Source organism: Mus caroli, unplaced genomic scaffold, assembly GCF_978045245.1.
Source record: "Mus caroli unplaced genomic scaffold, Mus_caroli_1 scaffold_5, whole genome shotgun sequence".
In the NCBI taxonomy this organism is placed as follows: domain Eukaryota; kingdom Metazoa; phylum Chordata; class Mammalia; order Rodentia; family Muridae; genus Mus; species Mus caroli.
This window is the reverse complement of record NW_028227260.1, coordinates 139,770,144-139,785,987: the sequence shown is the minus strand read 5'-3', so window position 1 is coordinate 139,785,987 and position 15,844 is coordinate 139,770,144. Positions and strand designations below refer to the sequence as shown.

The 15,844-nt window shown below is 37.4% G+C and overlaps 1 non-coding gene across 1 annotated transcript; it reads left to right on the top strand.

Moving 5' to 3' along the window:
• The first annotated feature begins 14,897 nt into the window (after positions 1–14,897).
• Positions 14,898–15,004, top strand: LOC115030132 (U6 spliceosomal RNA). Its single transcript, XR_003835757.1, has one exon. It is a non-coding gene; the product is annotated as a U6 spliceosomal RNA (small nuclear RNA).
• Positions 15,005–15,844: the final 840 nt, after the last annotated feature.

Sequence of the window (15,844 nt, the reverse complement as noted above, 5' to 3'; positions counted from 1 at the left end):
TAAAACATGTTTTGTTGTTGCTGTTTATTTATTTGGTTAATTGGTTGTGCTTATTTGTTTTGCTTTGTTTTGTTTTGTTTTTGATTTTTTATATACTATCTCACTTTATAGACCAGGCTTGTTCAAACTATGTAATACTTAGTATAAGAAGTAGCAAGAGCCATTGTTTCCTCCAAAGTCAAAATAGAATTAGATTGCCTTCACTATGGTAAAGGGTATATCCATAAAACATTTGTATTAAGAGAATGAGAGTCTGCATGCTATACAATGTCTTCTTGCCTTTCTTTACATTATCATAGGGTATTGCGGGTAATGTGACCCATGAGATTTAAATTTGTACATTTTCTTTGAGACATCATCTCACACCTTTTATAGTACATAGCTTAACCTTGCATACAGAGAGGGCTAACCTTTGCCCTAACTTCTATGAAATACCTGAAATATCTTTCCTAATAACAAAGTTTTAGTTTGACCCAGCTATATCATTCTTGGGTATTTACCTAAAGGGCTCCAAGTCATCACAGGGATCCTTGAACATCTATGTTCACTGTGACACTACTCACAAGAGCTGAATTATGAAACCAACTGGGGTATGCAACAACAGAAATGGATAAAAAAAAACATGCTTTATATACACACAATGGAATTTTTTTCAGCCATAAAGAAGAGCAAAGCTGTATTGCTTGCAGGAAAATATATGCTGGAGAATAATCTTGTTAAGTGAATTAACACAGTTTCAAAAGGACAAGTGTGTGTGTGTGTGTGTGTGTGTGTGTGTGTGTGTTGGAAGTTGAAGCAAAATTGTCTAGGGAAAAAGGGAGTCATGGTGAGATATACTCAATGTACAATATATGCTTATGTGAAAATGTCTATGTGGCTAGTAAGATAGCTTACTGAATAAAGTGCTGCTTGCTATGTGAGCAAAAGGATCCCTAGAATTTATATTTTTAAAAGCTGGTTATGTTAGCTTGTGCTTGTAATCCCAGAGCTGAGGAGGTCTCCATAGGTGGATCCCTGGAGCTCACTGATTGATCAGCCAAACTTGCATACTTGGAAAGATCCAGGCTTATGAGAAACCCAGTCTAAATTTTGTAACAACCCTTGGGGCTTGGATGGTCCCTTGATATTTCCGTTAATTGATGAACTAGACCTTTCTATGAGCTTTCTTTTTATCCCCACTCTCATTCAATCATTAGGTATGCATTATATCCAGGGAGTGTGTGATCTTTGGGGAGGAAGCAACAAAGAAGGAAAAGGCCTGGGGAGGGACACAGCTGAGAAGCAGCAGCAACAAGCATGCCAGTTAGCAAAATGAGTATCTTGGGTATAAAGAGGAGATTTGGATGCGGTATCAGACTATTTGCTGTACCTCCCTTTTTAATTTTCTGATGTCAGCACCTGAGCCAACTTAACTGGCTTTTATTTTTGTGAGATGATGGCTATAAAAGATCTTATATGTGAATGTCTTCCTTGGAAGACCACATGTAAAATTATATTCCTCTAAAAAATGAAATACTTGTACAAACTCTCTTTCAATTTGCCTCTCCATCCTTAGCTGAGAAAGGAAAGAGATAATGGACACTCATGTGAGCAAGGACAGAGAAATGGAATATGAAGGTGATAAACCACATCCCAGTTTGAGCATAGTTGCAAATGAATGTAAGAGACTCCTGAAATTGTCCTGTGTGTTTATGGAGAGAGTAGTCTAGAATTTGGAGAAGTTCAAGAGTAGACGATGCTGGCTGTTGACTCCCTATCATGATCCCTGCTTTTAGTACTGTTTCTGCTTCTCATTTCCCTGGACCTTTGTGGCTGAGAGTGCCTTTGGTGCCTCATCAGCATTTGATGAATCCAGGAGTAATATAGCCATCAGGTCTCAGGAGTACCACACAATCTTTGCCACGCACACTTCAGTGAAGTCTGCTTGACAGGCTGAGAAGCCTGGGAGCACTCATGAGGCATAGACTTTCAAAAGGAACTTACCTCCTGGAGCTTTGGCGTTCTCATTAACCCATATACTCACACCCTATCCCCGTGTTAGTCTAGTGTATGGACCCATGTGCTCTCTTTAAGTATTATTTTATTATAAGTGTCTTTTAAGATTGAATTCTGACATAGCTAAAGCCTCCCACCAGTGTTCCAAAGTTCCAGAAGCCAATGAGCTTGGAATACGGTAGGAATGCAGTAAGGAAGTTACCTATTCAGTAACTAATTAAGCATTACAAAAGACTGGTCTGGTCTTTTGTACCAGGGCTGGTCTGCAGAGTGTTTACTAAGGATAGTAGCCAGTCTCACCCAAGCAAGGGAATACCATGAAAGAGCCAGGGAATCCCACTGAGATAGAAATCTTCAGTACAGACTACATTGCATATTAGAAGCAAGTTCGTGAATTCTTCTGACAAATGGAGATTATCCACAGATACTTAAAAGTTACACCCATACAAGAAATTATCTGGGCCAGGAAATAGGGGGGTTGTGGTATTGCAATATTCATGAGAAGGTCTGCTAGAGCAGAACCCCTGGTGGTTGGCTTAACAATAGACTAGCTTTATTCCTGGCTCCCTTCTTAGTGGCAGCAGCCTGGTCCCACCTTCTTTTGACATATACATTCCTTTTGTATTTTGTCACTGTAACTTGGTGAATATATCTTGCCTGGTTTCTTGTTATTCTTCTGTATAAAAAGTTTGATGCTCCACTTGACAAATTACATTCAGATTCTACACAATCTCCTGTGTGCATCTGTCTGTCATTCGCCCACTCCTTGCCCACCTGCAACTAGAGACCCCATTCCACGCAGACAAAGGAACCCAGAGAGTCTGCGACAAATGTTGGCTCTCAGAAGTGTGAGAATACATACCTCAGATTCTGTAACATTCACAGTACTTTTTCTTTTTCTGTGTAGTTTTTGTCTTGTTTTTTCAAAACAGGAGTTCTTTATGTATCTCTCTCTCTTCTGGAACACACTGTGTAGAAAATGCTGGCCTAGAACTCAGAGATCAACCTGCCCCTAAAGGAAGTGCCAACACACCTAAGGCAAGTGCCACCACACCTGGCCACAGTGATGTTTTTGAATTATGTGGTTTTCAAAAATTGGGGTTCATTATTTGTTTATTTATCAATTGATTTTGAAACCATATCTCACCCTGTAGCCCAGACTGGACTTAATTTCATAGCAAATTTCTGAGTGCCAGGATCACAGGCTTGAGCAACCATGCTTATATTGAACCTATATATTGGGTGTTCACAGATAGCTAAGCAAATTTACTCTGTACTGTAAGTATAAAATACACACCAGGTTTCAAAGGTTTACTATGAAATAAAGTCTGTAAAACATCTCATTGTTATTTTTCATATAGATTGTATGTTGCAAGGACATTTTGAATATGTAGTGATAAATGAAACAATACTGTCATCAATTTCACCTGTCACTTTGTTCTCTTTGTATGTTTGGAAATTTTAACTACAAAATATGAAATTTCTTTAGTAATCTCTTTACAAAAATTAAACATAAAATAAAGTATTTCTCATTTAATTTGTTTCTGTTTTTTCATGCAAATTACTTTGTATAGAACCATTTGTTGTATAGATCCAAGATGACTCAGTGGGTAAAGATGCTCACACACAGGCCTAGCAATCTGTTTGATCCTCAGATCCCATAAGTTTGTAGAAGATGGTGGCTTTCTGAGAGAGTTGTCCTCTCATGTCCATAGGTATGCTTCTCTCTCTCTCTCTCTCTCACACACACACACATACACACACACACACACACACTCATACAAACACACATACACAAACATACACACACACATGCACACATACATACATACATACATGCACACACACACACAGACACATATACATACACCACCACCACCACCACAACAACAACAAATTAATTTAAAATCTTGAGAACATGTATCTGTATTGACTTCTAACTTTGATATTTTTTTTGTTGGCTTCAATTCTTTCCTTTATTTGTATAAACAATGCTCCTCCCACCCCCATGACTTCCTTTAAGAGTCTATTAGTAGATTTCTATAGTTTGAATGTGATAAACTTATTTTTTCCTTATTTTGTTTGAGGTTCTCTGGGTTTCATGAACATGAACTATTGCATCAGTCCTTAATTTGAGAAATGCTTAGCCATACTTTCTTTTCTTTCTTATGTTCTTTGGAATTGATACCAATCCCACATATGATGAAATATATGACACTATAGTTTTTTATATTTTCCTTTTCTCATACTTTACCTCTTTGTGTTGCAGTATGAGTAATTTTCATTGATCTATCTTCAGGTTCACTAATTCTCTCCATGGTTATGTCAGTTGTAGCAATTCTTGTTTAAGATCACAATATCATTTATTTTTATGTGTATATGTTGCATTTGCTGTATGTGAATTGAATGCATGAAGGTGTATATGTAATCCAAAAGGCAATGTCAGGTACCCTAGAACTGGAGTTACAAGCAGTTGTGAGTCACTTGATACACATGTTGGGAAATGGGTCGAGGTCCACCTTCAAGAAGAACCCTTAATTGCTGAGCCATTTCTCCAGTCCTGAAGAAATATCCTTTATGTCTTTTTTTTTCACTTTTGATATTTCAATATTATTTCTTATAGTTTTCTCTGCTATATTGCCCACTCTACTGTACGTGCTAGCCACTGTTTCTGCTGGCATCTTTGATATATTAATCATAGTTTGTTTTTGTTTTTTGTTTTTTATTTTTTGTTTTTGAATACCAAGTCAAGGTAGTTCCAACATTTCTTACATTATCTGAGTCTGGTAATGATGATTATTTATCCTCCTATATGTTGCTTTTTCCTCCTTTTCTGCATGCCTTGCAGTATTTCTCCACAGATGCACATGTGGTACAGGACAGTACAAAGTTAAGTAAATAGGTTTTTTTCTGTGTGGAAATGGGACTGCTTTCTTTTTGCTAGGCCCTTATCTGGTCCACGATCTTCTGTTAATATCATTATGAGCTGGGCTTGTTGTGTGCATTTGTTGCTATGGTTAACCTCAGTTCACACAGACTTAAAACTCCAATTCAGATAATTGCTTGTAGGGCAGGTGGTAAGCATGATTAGTAGAGCAATGTTTATTTGAGTCTAGGTTTAAGACTTTTTGCTGTTCCTCAGAAAATATTTCTTTTCTCTACATTTTTGTTACAGTTTCCTTTCTTTGCAGTATTTTATCATTAATTGTTATGAGTTCTTTAGTTTCGTACTTTGCCATATGTTGGCTTTATATTCAGAATTAAAGTTGTTTTCTTATATTTATTACAATTTCAAGCAATGCATTTTCATCACAGTCCCACTTCCCTTAACTCTTCCCAAATCCACCCCACCTTTCCTATAAAATGTACTTTGTATATTTATTTTCCTCATACCTCATCAAAGAAATGTTCAAAGTCCTTAGTGACAGAGAAATGCAAATCAAAACGACCCTGAGATTTGACCTTACATCAGTCAGAATGGCCTAGATCAAAACTTCAGGTGACAACACAAGTTGGAGAGGATGTGGAGAAAGAATAACACTCCTCCATTGCTGGTGGGATTGCAAACTGGTACAACCACTCTGGAAAACAATCTGGAGGTTCCTCAGAAAATTGGAAATAGATCTACCTGAAGACTCAGCAATACTACTCTTGGGAATATACCCAAAAGATGCCCCACCATGCCACAGGGGCACGTGTTCCACCATGTTCATAGTGGCCTTATTTGTGATAGCCAGAATCTGGAAATAACCTAGATGTCCCACCACAGAAAAATGGATAAAAAAAAATGTGGTTCATTTACACAATGGAATACTAGTCAGCTATTAAAAATGAGGACATCCTGACTTTTTCAGGAAAATGGACAGAACTAGAAAATATCATACTGAGTGAGTTAACTTAGACCCAAAAGGACATGCATAGTATATACTCACTAATAAGTGGATATTAGCCAAAAAAAAAAAAAAAATGGAAAAGGAAAAGGAAAAAAGAAAAAAATCCACACAGAATACACAAGATACAGTCCACAGAATTCAAAAGGCTCAACAAGCTGAAGTGCCCAAGAGAGGATGCCTGAGTCCCACTTGGGAGAGAGAAGAAAGCAATCACAAATGGGGAGGGAGGGACTTGGGAGGGAATGTGAACTGGGTCCGGGTGTGGGGGAGTGAGAGGTAGAGGGGAACCTGATTTGATATTGGCTGAGGGTAAAAGACAGAAACACTGAGGGCCAGCAGAAAGAATGTAAATTGGCAACCTAAGGAAATAGGAGGTTGGGGGGATCCCCCAGAATGCACCAGAGACCTGGGAAGAAAGAGACTCCCAGGACTCATAGGGAGGGACCTTTGAGGAAATGCCACCTCCAGCAGGAAGACAGGGCATCAAGTGAGGGATGGGGTTTCCATCCCACAGTCACACCTCTGACCCATAATTGTTTCTGTCTGAAAGAATTATAGGGACAGAAATGGAGAGGAGCCTGAGGAAAAGAAGGTCCAGTGACAGGCCCAAAGTGGGATCCAGCTCAAGGGGAGGTTCCAAGGCCTGACACTATTACTGAGGCTATGGGATGCTCACAAAAAGGGACCTATTATGACTGCCCTCTGAAAGACCCAACAAGCAACTGAAAGAGTCAGATGCTGATATTTGCACCCAACCAATGGACAGAAGCAGCTGACCCCTGTTGCTGAATTAGGGAAGGCTGAAAGAAGCTGAGGAGAAGGGCAACCCTGTAGGAGGATCAGCAGTCTCAATTAATCTGGACCCCTGAGATCTTTCAAACTTTGGACCACCAAACAGAAAACATACACCAGCTGATGGGAGGCCCCTAACACACTTACAGTAGAGACTTCCAGGTCTGGGTTCATTCAGAGATGAAGCACCTAACCCTCAAGAGACGGGAGGCCTCAGGGAGTTTAGAGGTCAGGTGGGATGGGGAGTGGGGGCATCTGTTACATCCACTCCAGTATTGACTCATGTGATAAGCCTAGAATCCTGAAAGCAATCCTGAGGCAAAGAGTTCATGGAAACTTAGCCTCCTGGAACCTTGGCATTCCCATAGCACATATGCTCCAAACTTGTCCCTGCATTAGTCTGGTTTATGGATCTATGTGCTCTCCCTCAATATTGTTTTATTATAAGTGTCTTTAGGGATTGATTTTGACATATAGCTAAGTTGGATTAGCCTCCACTAGTGTTACAATGTCCTAGGAAGTCCTTGAAGCCTACTCTGAGCTTGGAATTCAGTAAGAATGTTACCTATTCAGTCACATTCAAATTTACCTCTAGTAGAGACAGTGAAAGTAATCAGGCATTACAGTTTACTTGACTAGAGCTAGAAAGCTCAGGGCTAGTCTACATAGTAATTACTTAGAACAATAGCCAAGTCACACCCATACACAGGAATTTACAATGGCCTAGGAAAAAGGTGGGTTGTGGTTTTAGGAGGAACCATAGTATTATTCATGAAAGGGTTATTAGAATGGAATTCCCTTGGTGCATGTTTTTCACTAGGCCCAGAGGAATAGCATTATCGGGTATTTATAAAAGGACCCCTGGTGGTGGGTTTAACCATAGACTAGCATTGCATCAAGACCACTCACCTGGCTCCTGTGTTTAGCTAATCTTAATTAAGGGTTGTTCCTATTCTCAGTTATAAACACAGCCTGGCTCCCCCTAGCTTTTTATTTTTTTTATTTTTATTTTTTTTGATTTTTAATATTTTTATTACATATTTTCCTCAATTACATTTCCAATGCTATCCCAAAAGTCCCCCATAGCGCCCCCCACTTCCCTACCCACCCATTCCCATTCTTTTGGCCCTGGCATTCCCCTATATTGGGGCATATAAAGTTTGCAAGTCCAATGGGCCTCTCTTTCCATTGATGGCCGACTAGGCCATCTTTCGATACATATGCAGCTAGAGACAAGAGCTCCGGGGTTCTGGTTAGTACATCATGTTGTTCCCCTAGCTTTTTATGTATGCAATTTGTTGTTGTTGTTTTCTGACGATGTACCTTGGCAGATATATTTGCCTAGCCTTCTTGTTTTACTTCTGTGTTAAAAGTCTGGTGCTTGCTTGGAAGAAATACGTTCAGATACACACTCTCTCTGTGTCTATGTCTGTTTGTCATCAGGGCCAACTCCTTGCTCGCTTGTAACCGGAGCCCTGAATTTTCACGATTGAGGACCTGACTGAGGTCTGTCTGCAGCAGCTGGCAATCGAACCGAGACTCCAGGACAGGTAAGACTTTTCTCTCTTTTTCTTTTTCTTCTTTATTTCTCAAGCAAGGATATGATGTTGTCAGGGCGCTGCAGACCCACTGATAGAATCATCAGTTTGAGAAAGATGAGTAAGTTTTACCATGGGGCAGTCTGACATTAAAACATGTTTAGATGTCTCACCAGCCATAGTGCAAAAGGCCTACGCTGTAGCAATGAAAGTACAGAAACTCAGCAGCAATCTTAAGAACACCTGTGAGAATGAAAAGCTTTCTTAGGGGGATGAAGCTAAATGTTTTGGTTGTAGAAAACCGGGACACCTGAGAAAGAATTGTAAAAATCCCTTAGGAAACAGGAAGAGCCCTCCTCCAGGTCTCTGCCCACGCTGTGGTGAAGAGAACCTTATGAATGTAAATCAAAGTCCCATAGAGATGGGACTCCACTCACTAGAGAAGTGGGTAAGACAAAAAAAAAAAAAAAAAAAAAAAAAAAAACTAGATAAGGGGCAGCCTCTTAGCCCTGTTCAGATACTGAACTACCATTATAGAATGCAGCTCCAGTTATAAGAAAAACTTCGAGTTGTGATTCTGATACTTTAGGTGAAATTAAAAGTTATGGTTAAAGCATTAAGAGACTTCATAAAAGTCAAAGAATAGCTCAATTCTTACTATTAACTTATTTACAACTCCCCAATCCAACGTTGTGCCCAAAATTTCATAGATAAGGCTTTATTGGAAGTTAGGAAATCATTTCCTCAAACATATAATTCATTTTGTGGGTGGTGATATTGTTGGTTGAAGAAAGTGGAGAGCATTTTGCAGATGGCTGTAAAATGTTTGACTAAGTGTAGGCTGATGGTGGCTTCAAAAAAGATTCAGCATAGTAGAGTTTTTAGCTATTTGAGACATTTAGTGTATAGAGATTTTTGTGTTTTCTCAGAGAATTGTCCTTAGATTAAATCAATTGGAAACTTTGGATGCTTAGGAATTCTGGCTTTTAATCCTGGTTTGACAAGCTGCCTCTTACAAGTAGGAAAAGAAAGGAAAGGAAAGGAAAAAAGAAAGTAGATTTTGGAGCTCTCCCAGGGACAGAGGGAAATTGGGAGACATCCTGCTTCCTCTCTGGCCCCTACAGGAGACATCCTTAGTTTTGGTTACATCAAGTTCTCTACCCTCTTTGTATTGTCTGTGTTTGGTGCAGCAATCTGTCCACGTGTCAATTCATGTATGTTTTTGTTTCATTGTCTGAATTACTGTTCTATGTCTCATATTGAAAAGTAAGAAAGAAAAAAAATGGTTAAAACTTTGTCTGCTGAATCAGTCTCAGTTTGCACAGCGGAGGCAGAGAGTGGCCCCACACCTTAGCCAAGAATCAAGCACAGCAGGAGAGGCCCTGCTGAAAAGCTGTTTTTTAAAGGGAGTCTGCAACCTCTTAGTTCTAAGGTAAATAAGCTGATAGTTGTTTTTTCTTAGAAAATTCTCAGCAATTGTGATAATTGGATTTAGCAAATGACAAAGTGCCTTTTTATCTTAAAATTATAGCTAGAAAAAGTAAAATTCTTTGATTGGTATAAATATAAGATTCATGTAGCCGCTTCATTTGGTTTTTAACTGGTCTTAAAGGTATAAATATGCTCTGCATGTCTTGGTCATAGAGTATTAGCTTATAAATTATTGGATATGATTTAAAAGGTGTAATATTGGTAACAAGAAAGTTAGCTTAAATGTGGTAACTCAGGGCTGAAGTTATTTTAAAACAACAGCATGTGGCATGAACCAGCCCAAAAAACTAGGCCTCTAAGGATACTTCTAATTAAGATAATACTTTATGTAATTCTTGTCCTAAAAACTAGATTTATAGAGATAAGATTCAAAACAATGTCTCTTTAATAAAGCATTAAAATTTTGCAGTCATACATTCATATATACAAATAGGCAGCCAAACTTTGTAACATGATAGTGATGTTTCTGATATTGATTTTAAAGATAATAAATTGTTTAAAATTGGGTTTTACTTTCCAAAAGTTGTAGGTAATATTCTAATATTGTAAAAGAAACTTAAAAATTCTAGAATCTGTCCTCACTGCAAGAGGGCCAAGACTCAGGCAATATGCTCAGATTAAAAAAATATTTACATTTGAGTTCATGCAAAGCTCAGAGGAGCCTCAGCATGGCTTGTGTTGCATTTCTTTTGTTTTGCAAACTGTACCTAGTAAGTTCCTGGGACCTCATCTCTCCCTGCCTTCAGGGAAATTTCTTTTTAGCTAAAACAACATTGTTGCATATTTATCCAGATGTTGTTCTAAATAAAGTTTAAATTCAAAATTTATAAAAAGTCAATCAGGCTGTAGAACTTATAAAGGCATTACAAATTGGCTTGCCTACTTCATATAAAATTATTATAGATTTGAAAGTTTGTTATTTCATTTGCATCCTGATAATTGTAAAGGGTTTGCTTCTAGGGAACTGATGATCATTAGAAAATTTTGCCTCTAGGTATGGCTAATATAGCCTTACATTATATAAGAAAAAATTTTATTGTCTGTGTTTCAATACAGAAGCTAAGACTTTGAATCTTTCAGTGTATATTGCTTCTTAAATAGAAAGTAATTTATTAACAAATACCCATGAAGAAAATTTTACTTCAAATCTTTGCTCTCACATAATGAACTTTAAAGTTGTGGGGAGTAGTTGTTGCTCCAAAAAGGAGATTCAAATACAATATCTTTTTAATATTTAGGGTCTTAGTTATCCTAGAAAAATTGTGGTACAGAAAATTTAAGAAAGAAAAGATGATTTGCTTACTTCAAATTATTTTCAAAAGCTTCCAGGAGATGTTAATCAGCTAAGACCTCACCTTAAATTCACCACAGGAGGACTTAAGCCTTTGTTAGATACGAGAAACAAAAAGGTTTTGCAGAAAATAGGAGAAAGATTCTGTGATCAATTGTTATCAGCTGTAATCAATGGTAATCAAATATTAGCTACATATTCTAGTTATTGTAAGTAAATGTGTCCACAGCAATTCTTTGGCAAAGAAAACATTAATATAGAATCATCTTTCTTCATCTCCAAGTAAAGTTTTAACATCCTATTATGACACTAAAATTTAGATGCCAAAAAACCTCCTTGCTGAGTGAGTGCCTTATAGTATTCTACAACCAGGCATGCTTATGCCTAGGTGAAGTGAAAGGATCCACATATTGAAATATGGCATGATCCTGTTCAGATACTTAATATGGGGAAGAGGCCATGTTGTGTCTTTTCCACAGCATGCTGCAGGAGCATGCTAGCTTCCAGAATGATTAGTGTGACAGGCTGACCTGTGAGTTGATGAGTGCCCTGACTATGGTGACAGGAAAGCTGTATTGGGCACACAGAGAAAGAGAAAAGCAGGGAGAGCAGACAAGTGCAAGCAAAATTAAGAGACTCTCCCTACATCCACCACGGACTGCAGCAATGAGAACTGATCTGGTGCCAACTTAAAAAACAACTAAAGAAGCCGACTCGTGAGGCAGAGGGACTGGTACAGAGAATGGGCAAGATGCTTTCATCTGAGACAATATTTTTGTCCATGCTTGCTTTAATAGCTATGCAGGTGACTGCTATAGCAGGAGATAGTTTTTGGGCTTACATACCCAAGGCACCACTTCTTCATCTGGTCGTGTAGAATGAACAGAATAATATATAAGTCATGACTAATAATTCAGAGTTGTTGGGTGGATTTCAAAATTTTGGCAGGAATTATCATATTTCGAAGCTTGTTAATTATTAGGGAACGTCTGATGTGGTTCCTATTTGCCTAGCACTTAAAGGAGTGGTACCGATAGGGTGCTTACCAGTCAACTATATATCTTTTGTGACTAATGCTCCTGGTAATGAGGATAGGTTTAAGTTCTGGGTATGGAAATTACGATTTGAGATGCTTGAATATGACAATTATAATGAGACTTCTGAGATTGAACCTAGTTTACTAATCCCTGATTGTATGGTAATTACCAGAGATAAAGATAATGATTATACTTGGAATAGTATAGTTACTGAGTACGCTGTGTGGCTAGATTGCAGATTTAAGCATTTAGCCACCGTTTTTCATCCTAGGGAAACTTGAGATTCAGTAACAGATTTTTGGGTCCCACGACCCAATTCTGACCTTACTTGCTTTTTAAAGCAACTCTCAGATATCTAATTTCATGGATTTGATCCTGATATGGGGAATGAGCCTTTGAAATGATATTTTACTTCGGGCTTGTAGCCCCAATTTGGGTTGGTCATTCTGTTGCGCATAATGCAACTGCTATTCAACCAAATTTGTTTAGACTTGTTGCTGCTGCTAACATGATCTTTTTAAAGAAACCCAGAGCTCAGGCCAGCTCCCCTATAGCTGTGAAAGCTTGTGTTCCTTACCCGTATGCTATATTGTTGGGTAATTTTGACAGAGTTATGATCACCAATCTTGGCAAGTCTACTAATTGTGTAGATCCTGATTTAGATAAGGAATCTGCTGTTATGAGTTTGTTAAAGAGTCCTGCTCATGTTTTGCTGACTGTAGAATTAGGAAATGATCCTTGGTTTGAGAATTCAGGAATGAAAATTTTGATAAGGTTAAATGAGCTTATAAGACCTAAGAGATTTGTTGTAGCTCTGATTTTAGGAATTACGGCTTTAATTGCAATTTTAACTTCTTTTGCATTATCTACCACAGCTTTACTTCAGCAACTACATACTGCTCATTTTGTTAATGATATGCATAGGAATATTTCTGTAGCTTTGTCAGAGCTGCATATTATAGATAAAAAAATTGGAGGCAAAGGTTAATGCTTCAGAAGAAGTAGTTTTAGGAATGGGATAAGATATAGTAAATATTAAGGTTAGGTTAGCTACTAAATGTCATGCTTCATTCCAATATATTTGTGTCATGCCATTACCTTATAATACAACCATTGATTGGGAAAAGACTAAAGCTCATTTGCAAGGAGTATGGAGAGATACTGATATTTCACATGACGTGGAACAGTTAAAGGTAGAAATTTCAGATATTAGCAGAAGTAATTTGGACACTTGGAACATTGATGAATTGGCCAGAGATTTAAAGAATAACCTAAGTGCTTTGAATCCCTTGGATTGGGTTGAATCTTGCTTTCTATTATTATTGGCATTATCTTATTAGTAATTGTTGTGTTTCCACTCATCTTTAGAGTTCTTCTAGCTACTACGAGGTGGGACATTTTGGAACTTCATCTAAAAGATAAAAAGAAAGGGAGGAATGCTACATGTGGAGACGTGGAGAGGTGGGGTGGGGAGGAGGTGTGGGATGAGAAGCAGAGGGAGGGTGATAGGTGGATGGGGAGGATCAGGGAATGGAATATGGAGTGCAAAGAAATGAATTACAAATACAATTAAATTTAAAAAGAAAGAATAAGTTGAATCCAGGTTTAGTGCTGTTCACTATAATTCCAGTGCTTGGGATGCTGAGGCAGGAATACTGTGAATTCAAGGATACATACTGAGATACCATCTCCAAAATAAGCCACTCACTGCTTCCTAAATAATAAAATTAAGAAGACAGAAAGTATTGTAAATAAAATTGCATTTAGTAACCAATCAACATCACAGTTTAGCCACACAGTATTTCATACAATATCAGTGATTTCCTATAGTAGTCAATCACTGACTGGAAGCTATGGTTACTACAGCATTGCAAGCAAGGATCAGACCACATATCACTAGGTTGGGAAAAGATTTGACCAAAAGTTAAAACTTAAGCTATGATTTCTCCTGAATATATAACACACAATCATAAAATTTAAAATCATAAATCAAACTCTTGTAATTCAGAGACCCTTTTTCTATGAACTTTTAGATTTATTCTCAAATTCTATAGATATCATTCTCTTTTTATCCTTTTAGAATTTTCTTTTGGCACTGAACATTACATTACAAGATTTATTCATGAGAATCCATGTAGCTATACTTCTTTAGTGCCACACAGCATTACACTTAATGATTAAACAAAAATTTTCTATATTTCTTCAGTTCCCAATTTTTCAATGCTGTAAAAGTAGTGGAAAACTGATACTGATGCTTCTTTGTGAATATGTTTTAGATTGTCTCTAGTGTATGTGCCTATAATTGGAACTGCTGGATTGATGTATTTCCTTATTTTCCACTTCACCAGATCCTTCCAGACTGAACTAAGTGGTTATATTAGTTTAAATTCATTACCAGAGGATGAGAAACCCCTTGTATCATAGCCTCAAAAAAAATCAGTATTTTCAGATCTAAAGTTGTTAGAATATGTTTAGTCCCAGGAAAGTGATGCTTTTATGATTATGCTCTGGGGATTTAATTAAGTTTCAAGGCAAGAATTTTATAGACTGAGCCATCTCCCCAGTTCTAATAGCCACTTAATAAAATCAACTGAATTGTCTATTCATCATAGTTTAAACTAATAATAAATAACAGCACTCAATATGATTTTATTTAAAAAGCTTTATATCTGGTAAGATACGCAACTTAGGTTTTCCTTCATATTTTCTCTTTGAAATTCTTGGCCTTTATCTCAATTATGTAAATTTTAGAATCAGCTCTTCTAGTTCTATGTTTAAAACTGTTCTGGGATTAGAAGTAGAATTATCTTGAATATATATCATTTTGAGAGAAAGTAATTTATTTTAAAACACTCTGCCTGTGCTTGATTTGGGGGCACATATACTGAAATTAGAACAATACTGAGAAGATTAGTGTGGCCTCTGGACAAAGATCACATGCAGATTCCTGACATGGTCCATATGGTTTTATTCAACTTTATTCACAATAAGTAGGAAATGGAAACAACCTAAATGTCCTCAACATATGAATAGATAATGAAAGTGTGCTACATATACACCATGGAATACTATTCAGCTGTAAAGAAAAAAAAGGAATAATGAAATTTGCAAGTAAGTGTAGTTTTCGTCCCTCTCCAAAGAAAATTCCATTTTCAGAAAATGGAGACCATTACAGAAAACCACCAAAGGTCATGATGATACAGAGATCAACTAATTATAGGGAGGCCACCCTCAATACACTTACAATATAACTGTGTACTGAAGGCTGCAGAAGCATTGAGGAATAAGAATGGAAAGATTGTAAGAGGTTGTAACAAGAAGACTGCTGTGATATTCTATCTTTTAGAAATGATAGGGAAGATACACCCATGATACTTTGTCAGTATGGCTGCCTAAACAAGACCTGAACAATGACAATACCAATAGGCATGTTAATCCAGAAGTGGGAAATCACATCTATATATTGCCTGTAGACGAAGAACTATATACACCAAGCAACTATTAGGAGGAGAATTAGCCTATTCCAAGGATAAGCACCATAATTGGTTATCTGATACAAAGTTGCCAGCTCTGAGATGACAAGATACACACAACACGAGGTAGATTCAGTAGGTTGTATTTATGTGTTTATATATTGTCTTACTCACTATTTTATTACTGTGAAGACACACCATGACCAAGGCAACTATTATAAAAGGAAGCATTTAATTGGGTCTTATTTCCAGTTTCAGAGGCTTAGTCCATTGTCATCATGGCAGAGAACATGGTGGCAGGCAGGCATGGTACTAGAGAAATAGCTAAGAACTT